Source organism: Motacilla alba, chromosome 3 (genome assembly GCF_015832195.1).
Source record: "Motacilla alba alba isolate MOTALB_02 chromosome 3, Motacilla_alba_V1.0_pri, whole genome shotgun sequence".
NCBI lineage: Eukaryota > Metazoa > Chordata > Aves > Passeriformes > Motacillidae > Motacilla > Motacilla alba.
The window spans coordinates 108,268,535-108,283,009 of NC_052018.1; positions in this window are offsets into that span (position 1 = coordinate 108,268,535).

Sequence of the window (14,475 nt, forward strand, 5' to 3'; positions counted from 1 at the left end):
ATTTGGAATTCATCCTTTCAGCAGTGGTGAGAAGATAAAAGACAAAGTTAAAGTGTCACATAAGAGATAAGAAAGTTAAATGGTGCATAAACAAATCTGATGCTGGGTTTGACCTGTGGGGGAAGGGAAGAGCTGGGTACACTGCATGCTGTACATTTTCCAGGACACAAATGGATGGATGGCTGGAAACTTGTTCACATACTTCACAGGCTTCTGCCATTCACTAAATGTGAGGTAATAAACCTGATGGGATTTCATACTTTGTGAGAAATGACTCTTTCATAGTTTTGTCCCCTTAATGGATACTCATTTAGGAAAGTACTATATAGGTTTTATTGCATCGAAAGGAATAAAGGGTTTTAAAGGAATCCTAATGCTCTCTTAAAGTGCTGGAGTTGGGAACTTCAAGCTAAATTCACAGTTAGAAGCAGAATCTTTCATAAGCTTTTTAATGTACAGAAGGAAAACTTTGGGGATGGAAGTATTTTATCTTACAAGCCTTAAATCTCATTTCTCCTTTGATTTTTACAGGTAGCCTCTTTCATCTCTCCTCAGTTTTCCTCATCTTCAAGTGTCTCTTCAACCTCCTTACTCTACTTCTCCTTTTCCCCCACTCCTCTTCTCTTCTGGGCAAAACACCTGTTCCCACAAAAAATACACAGTTTTCTTCTCCACCTAGTTCAGAGTTGCCTCCTGGAGCTTTCTGCTTCTCTATTTTTATGCACTGTTTCCCCCCCACTGGCCTTTTATTGACACATCTGGGAGCCACAAAATAAGACAATCTCATTTTCTGGCATTATTGTTCCTGAGCAGTGGAAATGCCTTAAAGGCAAGGAAAACCTTGCTTCCCTGCTTTCTGAGACTCGTGACTAGCTACTACCCCGGAGCAAGTCAATCTCACAAAGACTTCCCATAGATCTGAAGACATGAGCTGCTCTCATACTGCTGGCTGCAAAGGCACTGCTGGCACCCAGCATTTATTTGGTTTTTTGTTACAACCTCACTTTTCGTGTCTGTTTTACACAGAGAGCTCCTTTATTCACATCCATCCCCACCACGCCTGGCACCTAGGGAAAACCCAGGTATCAACACACATTCCAGATGGTGCATACTCCTCTTGACTCTCTTCTTTCCTGTTTCTAACCTATTTGGAATTCATTCCCTGTTCCTTCTGCAAGTTTTTCTGCAGAAAATTCAGTCATGATGACAAGAGCCCCAGCTCCCTCGTATGCTGTGGTGGTTTTGCATGGGAGCTTCTATACCTAGTGGCCAAAACCACTACATATGCACTCCCCTAACCTCTGGAAAAAAGGCCATGGAAGATGGATCAGCCAGTACTTCTGAGATGCACTGTCTAGGATGATGCACAGTTGTGGAGAGAACAATATTTCCATTAATTTCAATTTCTCAGGCCTGGAGTGTGATAGTATGACATGAATTCATCAGATGTGAGCGTGCCCAGCTCCTTGTAGGACTGGGACTGGCTGTAGAAAAATCTCTGCACATGCTCAGCAGAATGATTTAATCACAGAAAATGCATTTTTCTGTTTTGGGGCAGGGGAAACCAGTCACCATGTGTTAGACGAGCCCTGTCTGCCAGCTGAGCTGCTCTCTGAGTTCACTCTGTGGTGGAATAAAACAGCCTACTTTAAACCACTGTCAAACACAAGTTCCTAGCACACACCTCTTCCTACATCTGTGAACTTCACAGCTGAGCTGGTTTGAGTGCTCACACAGGCAGTGAGCAATCAGCCTCCAACTCGTGATGGAGCTGCCGATTTCTGTTCTTATTTAAATCTTTTAATTCCAATTCTGTAATAAACTTCCCTTTCAATGACTCAAGGAATGATTTGCTTTGTCTCACATATCTCAGCATCTAAAGAAGCTTTGACAGGAGCATTCCTAGGGCTTCTGAGATAAATATATAATAAATCTAATGTTGTCAAGCATGGTGGCATTTTTATTTTATTTTCAAAGAGAATTTAATCTAACTTCCCAGGGGATTCTTCTCTTGTGTCATAACAAAGTCTAGCTTGTAATAGATTTCCCATTTTTCTTTCTATCTTGTATAATGACAAAATTGCTGCAAAGAGAAGCAGTGTTCTATAATATGTCACAAAACATAAGTGGGAAGTGACAGTCTTCTTCGAAAGGTTGGGCTCAGCCCAGGCCCTGATTTCTGGAATCACAGGCACTAAATTATTTCATATGGCCCCACAATCAGTTTCCAGCCAGGCTTGAAGTACAGGGAAAGTCCATATGTAACGTGAACTCCCCCTCTCCCCAAACAAAACAGACAATGGGGGGGGAATAATAAAAAAAAAAACCCAAATCAATAAATAGCTCTTAAGAGCCAAACTTTCAACTGATGTAATATTGATATAAAACAATATAAATATAAATAACGCTAAAATAAAGAAATTTAATATTAACCAATCAAGAATCTGGTTCATACATATCCATCTCTACATGTCATCCTAAATAAAAAACTTTAAATATTAAATTTATGGCTAGTAATGGGATATAATGGAATTCATATATCCTTTGGGGGAAAATGCCTCTATTACATTGCATTATAAATCCTATGTATCAAAGGAATAAAAGCCACTACTCTCTTCAAGGCCATAATTTTCTTCAACAAATTCTAGAATCCTTTCATTGTTATTGAGCATCCTCATAAAAGACTAATATTTTCAACTGTGCTTTGGATGAATCTGTTTTGCTTGCTTGAAAATTGCATTGCTGGCAGAAAGCAGAGCTGGTGCTCAGTGTACATTTGCCACTCAAAAAGAGGATTAAAGGCGGGTTTTTTTTCTGGGATGTTTTACAATGCAGACCTCAGGCAAGAAGTTCAGAGGACAGCAATTAGTGGGTGAGCAACCTTGAGCCCACAGGTAGCTTGTGTTCTGTAACATTCGTTGCAGTGCTGAGTCGCCATGGGAACCCGGGGGCAATTGCGCTGCTCACATTTCACTACCCAACTGCACAAATGCTAATTTGCTGCGTGTGACCCTTCGACAGCACAGACTTTTTATTTAGGAGAGCCCATTCCCTATCACACCTGGTCAAGACCTGAGGTCCCTCACATGTCACACCTAGAGGCTGCTGTTCTTTCTCCCCTCTTCATGCTGATCATACCTGCTGGTCCTTCCACAGCTGATGCCAAAACACTCTCCCCAAGCAGGAGGCTAGAATCATTACTTCCTTTTGACACCTGAAGAGGCTGAGCCAGAAGTTGACTGCCCAAACTGTGCCATGTGCTGATGGCTTAGGAACAGGCAGAACTCAAGTCCCTCAAAGACTCAGACATCTGCCCCAATAGTGACAGAGACTTTCTCAAAGGCTTTGGCGACCATGCCCCAAGCATCTCGCCTTAAAAATTTCTACCCCATGGATCCCATTAATCACCTCTTACTCCTTCCTTAGCTTGACTGTGGCTTCCACTGCACAGGTTTCAGGCCTTCCAGCCTGGCACAGAAGCTCAGGGACGCCGTGGGGTGCCCCAGCTTTGCAGGCTGGCAGGACAGAGGCTCTCACAGGATGTCCACCATGAGGTGGATGGTGCTGAGGCTCATCAGCTTCACAGCCTATTGCAGGGACAGCAGGAGAGGGACTTGTGTAATTGTTCTGAAAGCCTGCCAAGCAGCTCATTCACAGAATTAAGCAGCCTGTAGTATAATTAACACAGGGAAAACTGTGTGGCCTTTTGTTACTTCCCACACAAAGTAGCTCATTTCCTCATCCCAACGTGACAGGAGGAATGGGATCATAAGTACAGGTCACTGACCAAATACACCTGGAGCTCTGCTCTGCTCCATGGCTCCTGCTATTCAGGAGTATTTGTGTTGCTTGTAGAGATGCCCAAAGTCTGGGCAGATAAGTCATGGGGCTCTGAAATGAAAGGAGGGTCTAGGGTTGCAAAGCTGGCCACTGCAAGACGCAGCTTCAACAGTATTGTATTTGCAGAAAATGCCCTGACCAAGGCAGGAATGATGCATCTGACTCCATGTTCTCAGAAGGCTAAATTATTACTTTATAATACTATAATATATTAAAGAATACTATACTATACTAAAGAATACAGAAAGGATACTTACAGAAGGCTAGAAAGATAATAATGAAAACTTGTGACTCTTTCAAGAGTCCCAACACAGCTTTGCCCTGATTGGCCAGAGAGTCAAAACAACTCACACCAGAATCCAATGGAACAACCACCTGTGGGTAAACAATCTCCAAAGACATTCCACATGTGAGCACAACACAGGAGAAGCAAATGAGATAAGAATTGTTTCCCTTTTCGCTGAGGCCTCTCAGCTTCCCAGGAGAAAAATCCTGGGCAAAGGGATTTTTTCAGAGAATGTGAATGCCACACAACACAACTTGGTGCCATCATCCTGCTTTAAGAGCCCAGCCTCCTTTTTACTGTACCTTCAAAGATCTTCCCCCTTTTCAAGCACCCCTTGAGCCATCAATAGAAGCCCTGGGCCAGGTTCAGAAGCTTTCAGTTTTCAGTGTCTCCATCTGGGGTGTTTGTGGCAGATTCTTGTTCTGTCCCAAAGAGCACCAAGTCCTATTGAAAATTCAACCATCCCAATGGTTTCTCATTCCCAGCTGTTACAAGATCTGATATAAAAGGTAAAAGGGAAGTTTCCACAGCCCTTAGTGAGTGCTGGGCCAGTCTCTGAGCTTCTCCACACCCACCACTCCTCTTCAGAGATCTGTGGAAAGGGGGAAGAGGGGAAGCTGGTGTTACAGAAAAGGCTTCCCACCAGTGTGTTTGTGCTCCACAACAATGCTGTTAACAGAAGTGTTTCTCTCTATAAAACCTCACATACACCATGACACAGGCTTTTTCCTGCTTCTTTGCTTCCTCCTGCTCCTACTCTTGTTGTCCTTGCTCATCTCCCTTTGCTGGGCAGCCAGGAGGGAAGAAGCTCCTCTTGCCAGGAGCTGCTGGAAGATGCTGCACGAGGGATTTCAAGCCCCCCTCCTCCCATCTCTCCCCACCCCCACACACCACTTTCTCTTTTTATTTTTGAGAGACTGGAATATCACAGGATAAAGAGACTGCAGCTGTGTTGGGGGAAAAAAGCCCAGTCACGCCTTAGCAATTTATGGACAATCTCCCATTAATAAGAGATAATGGAGTGCAGCTCAATGGATTTGCAATTGTACACTCGCTCTTTGAGAACATGGAGGGGAATCTGACAGCAGTTTGTTCCTCTCAGCAATGGCATTACCATGATTTTGTATCTCCCATTGTACACAGGGGGATCTGGACAGTTTGAAAGGGTTTAACAGCCTGTTAGGAAAAGCATGGGTGTATCAAGGTGTTGAAATGACCTCCAATACTGTCACTGCAAGGGAAGCCTCTAACAGAAATTAACCATGGGCTCCCACCTGCATGTGCTCAGTGGGCAGGAGCGAGGCTGTTGGGTTGTGAGAATGAGAGACCCAGCTCAATTCTACCTGCACAGGGGACTAGGAAAACCCATGTTGGGATGCTGCAGAGCACATTGCATGGGTGTTTCCTAGCAGATCAGCTCTATTGAGTCCCACACATCCCCCACAAGCTACAGCCATCACAGGCTCTCACTGCGCTATCACCATGGTGGTCTGAAGTTATACTGCTACTGCACACCAATGCAGAAACAATGAGACAGCTCCTGCAGGGACACATAGCCTCTTGGGGTGAGAAACATGGGTGTACACAACCCCAAACGAAATCAGTTTCTACAGGAGTTTTCTCCTGTGCGTTGTCACCGAGTGCCTGAGTCACTGTGTGCAGTCCTGTGGAGCCAGGGACCAAAGCTGCCAGATAAATTTGCTCACCCAGGGAAGAGGTTATTCCTCTTCAGAGTTTCTCTGCACTTGTATATGCAGTCCTGGAGAGTCACATTGGTTAATGGTGCAGACAGTTCCTCTCAATTTCAATTTGTTCTCCTCCACTATAATTGACTCCCTCTTAATACCTTCTGAGCAAGGGCAGCCAGAAGTGCACCTTCTCCACTACTCGTATTCCTGCACACATCCTGACACAGCTCCAGCTTTGAAGTGACTTTTCCATCACTAAGGCTAAAGACAAGCAGAAAATTTCCATTTAAAATTCACATCTCCAGATCCTCTCTCATTCTGTAGTACTGTGCTGTTTTGGAGATAATAGAGCTTGGGTTCCCAATGAAGACATATCAGTTATTTTACAAGGGTGTGATTATGCTTTGTTTGCTGCAGCTCCATGATTGCTAAAGCATTTCAAGCATCACTCTGAAGTGACAGCTCTGAAGTGCAAGACCTACATACTGTTTTTTTGGCTACATACTGATAAAGCACTTGGTTACACAGACAAGGGTGCATCACAGAGAATGCTACTGTCCAAAAGAAATGAGCTCCTGCTTTCCCTCCAGGCTGGACTGATTGCATTGACATATTCTAACTCACCCATTACACTTTTAATGAACTATAAAAATTAGTTTCGAGTCACAAGCTTCCATAGTGAATCTACAGTTTGCCAGAGTTTCCAGGCCAGAGTTTTTGCTAAATTCTTTACACTCAACTACTAATTTCTAGCTTTATATATATGTAAGTACGTGTATATATATATCTATACATACACTTGAGGAGAAAGAAAGCTTGGGTACACTGGTACTGAGGAAATTCAGCAAGTCCCTAAAGGATTTCCATAAGAAATAAATCACAAACAAGCAAAGCAGCACCTTTCCAGATCCAGATATCTGGAATTTGCAGGCAACCCTGACAGGGGAAGAGATGAGAATCTTGACTCCATGTTTCAGAAGGCTGATTTATTATTTTATGATATTATATTAAAAATGCTGTACTAAAACTACACTAAAAGAATAGAGAGAAAGATACAGACAGAAGGCTAGACAAGAATAGAAAAGAATGAATAGCAAAAACTTGTGATGGCTCAGAGTCCTGACACAGCTGGACTGGGATTGGTCATTAGGTAAAAACAATTCACAGGAGACCAATCAAAGATTCACCTGTCACATTCCACAGCAGCAGATAATTATTGCTGACATTTCTTTCCTGAGGCTTCTCAGAAGAAAAAATCCTAGCGAAGGGATTTTCATAAAATCCACAGGTATAAGCAGGGGCCCACAAATTCAGAGCACATTGACGCAAAACTTTAATTTGTAATCTTTTCTCAAAGCTCAGGATAGAGTGTCTTCACAACTTCCCAAGATGATCCAAGTTCACAGCAGAGGCTAAATTAGTCACACTCCATGTGGTTTCCAGTTTTAGTACAGGTCTCTTACACTGACAGGCTTTTCCAAAGGATGCAGATTTTCGGCTGAACCACAAACACCCAACATGCACCTCCTATGACATCTGATCCTTAAAAGTGAAAAGCCAACACTTTCCTAGGCAGAAACATTACTTTCCACTGGAGAAGTAAATGGCCATCAATATGTCCATTTTCTCCAAATGGACAAGTTCCTCTCCTTCTTACTCCTGCCTCCAGAGCCCATGGTAGCACTGCTCAGCCAGAGTGGGAATCTTCCAAAGCTCTCACTTTGAAAGGAGACAAAGAACAGTATTATCTGCCATGGATTGAACAGAGCAGTTAAGTGATCCAGCCCAGGGCTCCTCCTTCACTTTGGAGAATGACCTCTGCCCCAGCCTTTCCTCCCAGCCCATCCTTTCCTCATGGAGAAGGGACACTTAGGAGTAGACTGGGACACTAAGGCTCCCCAGTAATGCTGATGCAACAGCATTGCTTCCTTCCAATCTAAAATTACCTAGCATGCACCAGAGCACAAAATAAAACCCAGACAGGCTGAAGTTCACTGGGGGAAAAGATGTGTTTTGCATTCCATACCATATCCAATAACATCTCATTTACCTTAAAAATCACCAGAATTTCAGGAGGCACAGTTTTGGATTTTTAAATAGCTCAGCTGAAAACCAATTCTCCTAATGAAAAACAATAGCAAATTACTTAGTTATTAATAATCTCGTGCACAGAAGTAATTATTTCCCAATTAAGAATTGTCTAAAGAATAGTCTTATAGATTATTTTGGAAAGATGACAAGTCTCCTTCTCGGCTGCCGTGTTTAAATTTGCATAAACATGACATTAAAACCTAAAAAAATTGCTTTAAAAAACAATTACTCCAACAAAACCCGACAGTGCAGAACTCAATGGCAGCACTGAGATCATCTCGGTGAGAAAAGATAATCTTTCCCTTTTACTGACATTAAACCGCCTCTTGCTTTAAACAGGACTGCAGTTCAGACTTAGATTTTAGGACCCTTTAAAAATTGAATGTGTGTAAATATCATTATTTTTTAGATGCACTTTGGCAGGTCTCACACCAAGCACCTTGACAGGGCTGTTCAACCTAACAGAGGAAGGGTTATACAAGATCTTGCCATGTTGAGAAGACAAAAAAGGAGACACCTTCCTATCATCATGCCATGCCTGTCACTGGGAGCTTTTGTTTCATCAAAAACTTGTTAATTGCTGCCTTAGTAACAAAGGAGCAACATGCTGTGGTGGGAGCCTTAGGAGTCTACAGGGATGGCTCACCCTTAGGAAGGCAGAGGGGTTTAATTGGGTCAGTGTTCTTAGGAGATGCAATAAAGAGGGATAATCAATTGGTGTCAACATCTAATAATGGAGATGCTTTACAAAATGGAAGAGAAAATCCAAACCCTACTTAATTGAAAGCTATGGCATCTGTGGCTGCAAAAAATGAGCTGGATGTAAAATTTATGAAGTATTTGCGCACAGCCAAGAAAAAAAATATTGTGAATTTTAAGAGGCCATCATCACATCATCTATCTGATGGAGCTATGGCTTCAGTTCTCCAGGAAGCAGGTCTGCAAACTCCCGTGCAAAACAGTAAATTTTAAGTCAGAAGACCCAGTGATCATCTGGCTAATAAATAATTCCCTTACTAGAGCAGTGCAAGGACTGCAATGCTTCTTCAGTCCTTCCTGGCAAACCAGAAGTTTCCTGTAGAACTCTTTTACCTCATGCAACATATTCATGGAAATTCTCCAGAACTGCTACTTAGCTCTCCCTTTCATCTGCTTAAGTATACAGCATACTCCAGAAGCTTCAGACCCAACAATTATAACAGTTTTAGAGCATGGTTTTATGAAAATAAATTAAATGGATGCCTAGTGTGGCCAGTTTGCATGAGAACTGAAGTCTCCAGAGGTTTCCTCATGAAAATTCAACTCTGGTATCCCAACAGTATCAACTCCAAGCAGCACAAGACTGGTTTCCTGTTTTCCATGAAAATACAGTGGGGCTATAATGGATGGAATAAACTCATGTACATGGGACTAATAATAATTAGTTTCTGTGTTTTTCTAAAAATTATTTTGCTTTAAAAGCAACCAGTAAAGTTTTCTCCAGGAGACAGCAGACAACAGGTCTTGTGGCCTTTTCCCTACCCTCACAGTAAGCATCTTCAAACAGAGAGCTGTCAGAACTCAGAATTCATCCTCATCTTAAATAAATACCCTTTGTTTACTGACAAGGGGACTCTCTTTTGTCTCTGTGTACTCTCCAGTGTTTGGCATGAGGCAGAGAAGCAGAAAGGGGTAAAGATGGCCACAAGGACCATTCTCTTCTTTTCCCAGAGCACAGACCCTTTGTGCAGAGTAAATGCCAGCTGTGACAGCAGTTGTGATCACAACTTGCTTGTGACCCCTGCTTCTTCCCCCCCAGACCCCTTGTGGTCCAAAGCCAGCTGCAAGAGAGGCACTTTCAGCTGGTGTTATCCAGAGAGACTCCAGCAGGACCAAAGGTACTTGCTGTGAAAAGGAATCCATGTCTTTGGTTGGAAGACAAGGGCAGGCTACAGATTTACCCTGTGGATCTCAGGCCTAGCACTTCCCATGCATTAATAAATGGAAGGAACATTTTCTGTTTGTGTCCTCATGTAAATTCAAATCAGTAATGAAGTTGGGAGCATCAAAAGGTTTTAGCAGTATACAGGATTAGACCAGGCTTAGATAACTGAATAAATGAACTGACTTAATTAGCTCTCCTGAAACAAATTATTATACAGTGCTCATTTCCAACTCTCATATGAACCCCAAAGAGTTCTAGAAATGTATTAATTCCTTGAATAATAAATCTTCTATTTTTGCATACCTACTGCAATTATGATGGATAATGAGATTTTAATTAATCAGACCCAGATTTTTTAATGCTTTTGAAGAATGTAGATACATTAGGGACCTATTTATTGAGTAAATTTTGGAGGGAAAAAAAAATCAAAGGAGCAGAAGTCAACAGGAATAGCAACAAAAAATTTTCTGTGTTAAACAAACTCATCTCTAATGGGCTTCTTAAGAACATCCATCCCACAAACCCACTGTCTTGAGTATGAACTCTGCAAACTGTCAAATCCTGGTCAAAGTATTGACTTCAGTACCTCTCTAGAGGCAAAATACAGTTATTGGATATTATGCAGCAAAGATTACATTCTTGGTTTTACTCAAATAAGGTTTTTCAACTGTAATTTAAATGCTCACTGTATGAAGATTATTTTCTTGCTCATATATTCTGTGCTTCCAGATACTTCTGAGTGAGAGCCACTTACTGTTAACATGGCAAAGCAGCCATTAAATGTTAAACCTTTCTCTCATATTTCTCTTTTTTTTCAAGCCCTTTTGAGAAGGCAGCTAAAGATCTCTCTCATGGAAAGGTGGTGGCATTGCAGTTGTCATTAATTACAAATCAGTTTCTAATATGACTGAGAGCACAAAGATTGTAGGGGGTCTTGTTAACACGAGATTAAAATTCTCTCGAAGTGTAATTATTTTGCAAGAGGGTATTGGACTGGATTTGTGACAACCTATTGCATCTCTGCGCTTACTGCATTGACAGGAGAGATTTGTTCATCACAGGGAGAATATCAATGCTCAGCACTTCTCTTGGAGAAATCCCAGAACTTGCAAGGAAAAAATCTGAAGGGGAAGGGACTTTATATCCTAATTACAGATTTCTAGCAAGTCCCCTTTCTTCTCAGATGCTTTTTTGATAAAAGTGAAGTTGTCGCTGGAGGGCACCGAGAAAGTCAAGAGTACAGCACCCAGCAGGGCAAGGTCAGCTCTCACACGTGTTTGGAATGGGGGAAAAAGGCAGTGCTTCCAGTTTAAACAGAACTGAATTTTAAGTCTTGTTGTGAAACTTTCAAAATTTTTTTTGCCCTTCTTCAATGAACCTTGCTGGATTTGACATGGTGAGTAGGTTTGGCTTTCCCTTCCTTCTCTGCCCCTTAAAAGAACTCAATCATTTCCTCTGGAAAAGCCACTTTTCTTTGGAAAAAATATGGTGAAAGAATTTTTTTAATTAAACCAAGCAATTGGCAGTAGCATATTCAGGCTTCTTTTCCCTCTGTTTGAATTGCTAATCTTTGCACTAAAAAAAATTTAATCCTTACTGAGGCGCAGAGCATGAAAGTGGGGCAGCAGACCCCTCTGCAGCTGCAGTAAGCTGGTCTTTAAGTCAGAATTTACAGAAGCAGTTAAGTGCAGGTGTCCCTCTGGCTTGAGGAATTAGGAAACCAAGTACTTCAACCTTGAGAGGATTTTCCAATCTGTATATTTGGGCTCGTGAACAACTTTGCAAATCTGGGCCCTGCAAGTGCCTTGCAGAAGACAGCCAGATGTGTCCTCCTTGGCATCTCTTTGGGGAGAGCTTAGAGAACAGATTTTCTTCTGTTCTTCATGTGCACAGAACTGCTCAAGAAGGAGCACCAGCTCCTTGCTGCATGGAGTGGGTCCTTGGTTTCAGAAACAGCCCCCAAGCCCTGAGTTGCTGCCCCCTTCCCCAGTATCTTGGTTTGGAAAGACAGATGTCTGCTAAGGAAGGCAGGAGCCTCCCCTAAAATGGAAAATGTAAACCCCATCCCTGAAAATTGCTATAAATTTTAAATTAAGGGGCTCTCAGGCAAAAAAAAAAATATAATATGGGAGCAGGAATAACAGTTATTTACTAGGGAAGAAAATTAAAAGATAAAATAAACAATGCAGTAAACTAAACCAACACTGACAGAGTCAGAACGCAACCTGACACCCTGTTGGTCAGGGTGTTGGGAGCAGTCTCTCCCAATGGGATGCTGCAGTTCTTATCAGCCGTGCAGTGACATTCAATAGCCTGTTATCAGCAGATGTCTCCCCAGAGGGAGGAGTGGTTGTGGAAGAGATAAGGAAAACTGCCCACTTAGCAGAAGACAGCTGCCACACAGATGGCAAATGGAATACAGTTTGCTTGGCAATCCAGGACACCCAGTCTGACCCTCTGAGCTGCTCCTCCTCAGCAGATATTGCACCCCACACCCTACGGCCTGCTTTAACAGGGGACCAAACCAACAGGGGTACAGGGGATGCTAAACTCCATCTGACCCAGAGAAACCGAGGTAACAGTGGTGGCATTCACATTCTCTGAAAAATTCCTTCGCCCAGGATTTTTCTCCTGGGAAGCTGAGAAGCCTCAGAGAAAAAGGAAAACAATTCTTATCTCATTTGCTTCTCCTGTGTTGTGCTCATGTGTGGAATGTGTTTGGAGATTGTTCACCCACAGGTGGTTGTTCCATTGGATTCTGGTGCGAGTTGTTTTCACTCATTGGCCAGTCAGGGCCAAGCTGTGTCGGGACTCTTGAAAGAGTCACGAGTTTTCATTACTATCTTTTTAGCCTTCTGTAAGTATCCTTTCTGTATAGTTTAGTATAGTATAGCATTCTTTAATATAATATAGTATCATAAAATAATAAATCAGCCTTCTGAGAACATGGAGTCAGATTCATCACTCCTTCCTTCATCGAGGCACCCCGCAAATACAATAACAGTGGTCAAATATTGCTAGGAAATTTTTGTCTCTATCTACAGAAATAGGAAACTTAATACAAAAGGCACTTGGCCCAAGACAAAGTGTGTGTTTGCTTAAGCCTTTATGGGAAGAAACTCACCATTTATAATCAACATCAGTGCTGCTGCAATCCACCTTGGTAATGCAAAGATTCATATAGAACCTGCTTTGATATGTTGCACTCAGCTCTTTGAGCAATGAAATGCTTTTTTGTGTGGTTTTCCCCACCCCCTGAGTTTGGTTGCCCTCCCCACCACCAATCTAATTTTGCTTTTATGTGCTAGGAAAACAAAAAAAAAAGTGTGAATTCACCACTTCTGAACATCTTGTCCTCCTAATTTGTACAGAGCTGGTTTGTTCAGCACAGAACCAGTACTAGGAGCAGAATAAATTTAGCTGGGATGCAGGGTGGAGGGAGGGAGGGGATGGCAGAGCCAGAGGGGGAGCAGAGAGGGGCTCTGCAATGGTGCTGCTCTTCTTGGTGTTCTGTGAGCAGGTCTCCTCATGCCCCTGCCCTCCTACAACCTTGTTTCTGCCAACTGCAGTCAGGACGGAAATGCCACCTCCATGAAAAGCCTCTCCATCATTTTATCTTCCTCCTTTCCTCATTATTTTAGTTCCAGGGTTTCCTTTTTTTAAATTTGTCCTCTTCTCCTTCCAGCTCTCAATTCCATGGATACCCCATGCCCTCTCAGGTTCTCTCACCCTCTTTTGGTACCCTGGATCCTCTTCCCAGCCCATCCTTTCCCTTCCCTTGCCCTGCTCCTCCTCAGGCACAACTCTTTTGCTCCCCCACTTTCTGCCACTTTCTCCCAGACTCTTCCCTTCCCAGTTCTATCAGCTCTATCCCAGTTGCATCCCCAGAGTCTCCAGCTTCCCTCTTGCTACAGCACATACACAAGGACACAGCCAAGGATGTCACTGAGCCCGAGGACCAGCATTATTGAGAATATGCAATGAAAAGACATGCCAGAGGCACTCAGGAAAAAAGCTGGGGACTGAGGTGAAATGGAAAATTAACTACAAGTGGAGAGCAAATACTTTTGGGCATCTGGGCCTAAAAACTACATGGGAGAACCCTGGCAAGCTGTGCCATAGACAGCCAGCTTGGAGAAAATCCACAGCAGCAAATCCTCAAGTTAACCCAGGCACTTCTTGAACTTCTTGCCCATTCAATTTAAACCAATATTTTGGTTGGAATAAATAGCAGGTTTTCCTCTTTTGAAATAAAAAGGGCAAGTGGAATTCAGATTTTCTTATCTCAGAATATGAGCTGATGACCTTTGCAGAGAAGGGAGGGAATTGCCAATTTCATCTTTACAGCATTTATTTTATGTAACAGCTTCCTCAGCTGAGCTGAAGACAGAAATGGACAGAACATTATTAGCCCAAGAAAGCTGAGTCTCCTCACATTTCTGGAATAGAAATGGGCATGTAAACCATGATAAGTGGTTATCTTCAGCCAGCAATTTAACACCAGCTACAAAGAGAAAGCAGGCTGGAATCTGCACTGATAAAAGGCATCTTGTGCTATTTGATGTCCAACACCATAATTTGGGGCATTTTAATGTTTTCTTTTGGAGTGAGAGCCTGCTTGTTCTTTGGGGTCTGAGGAAAGGTGA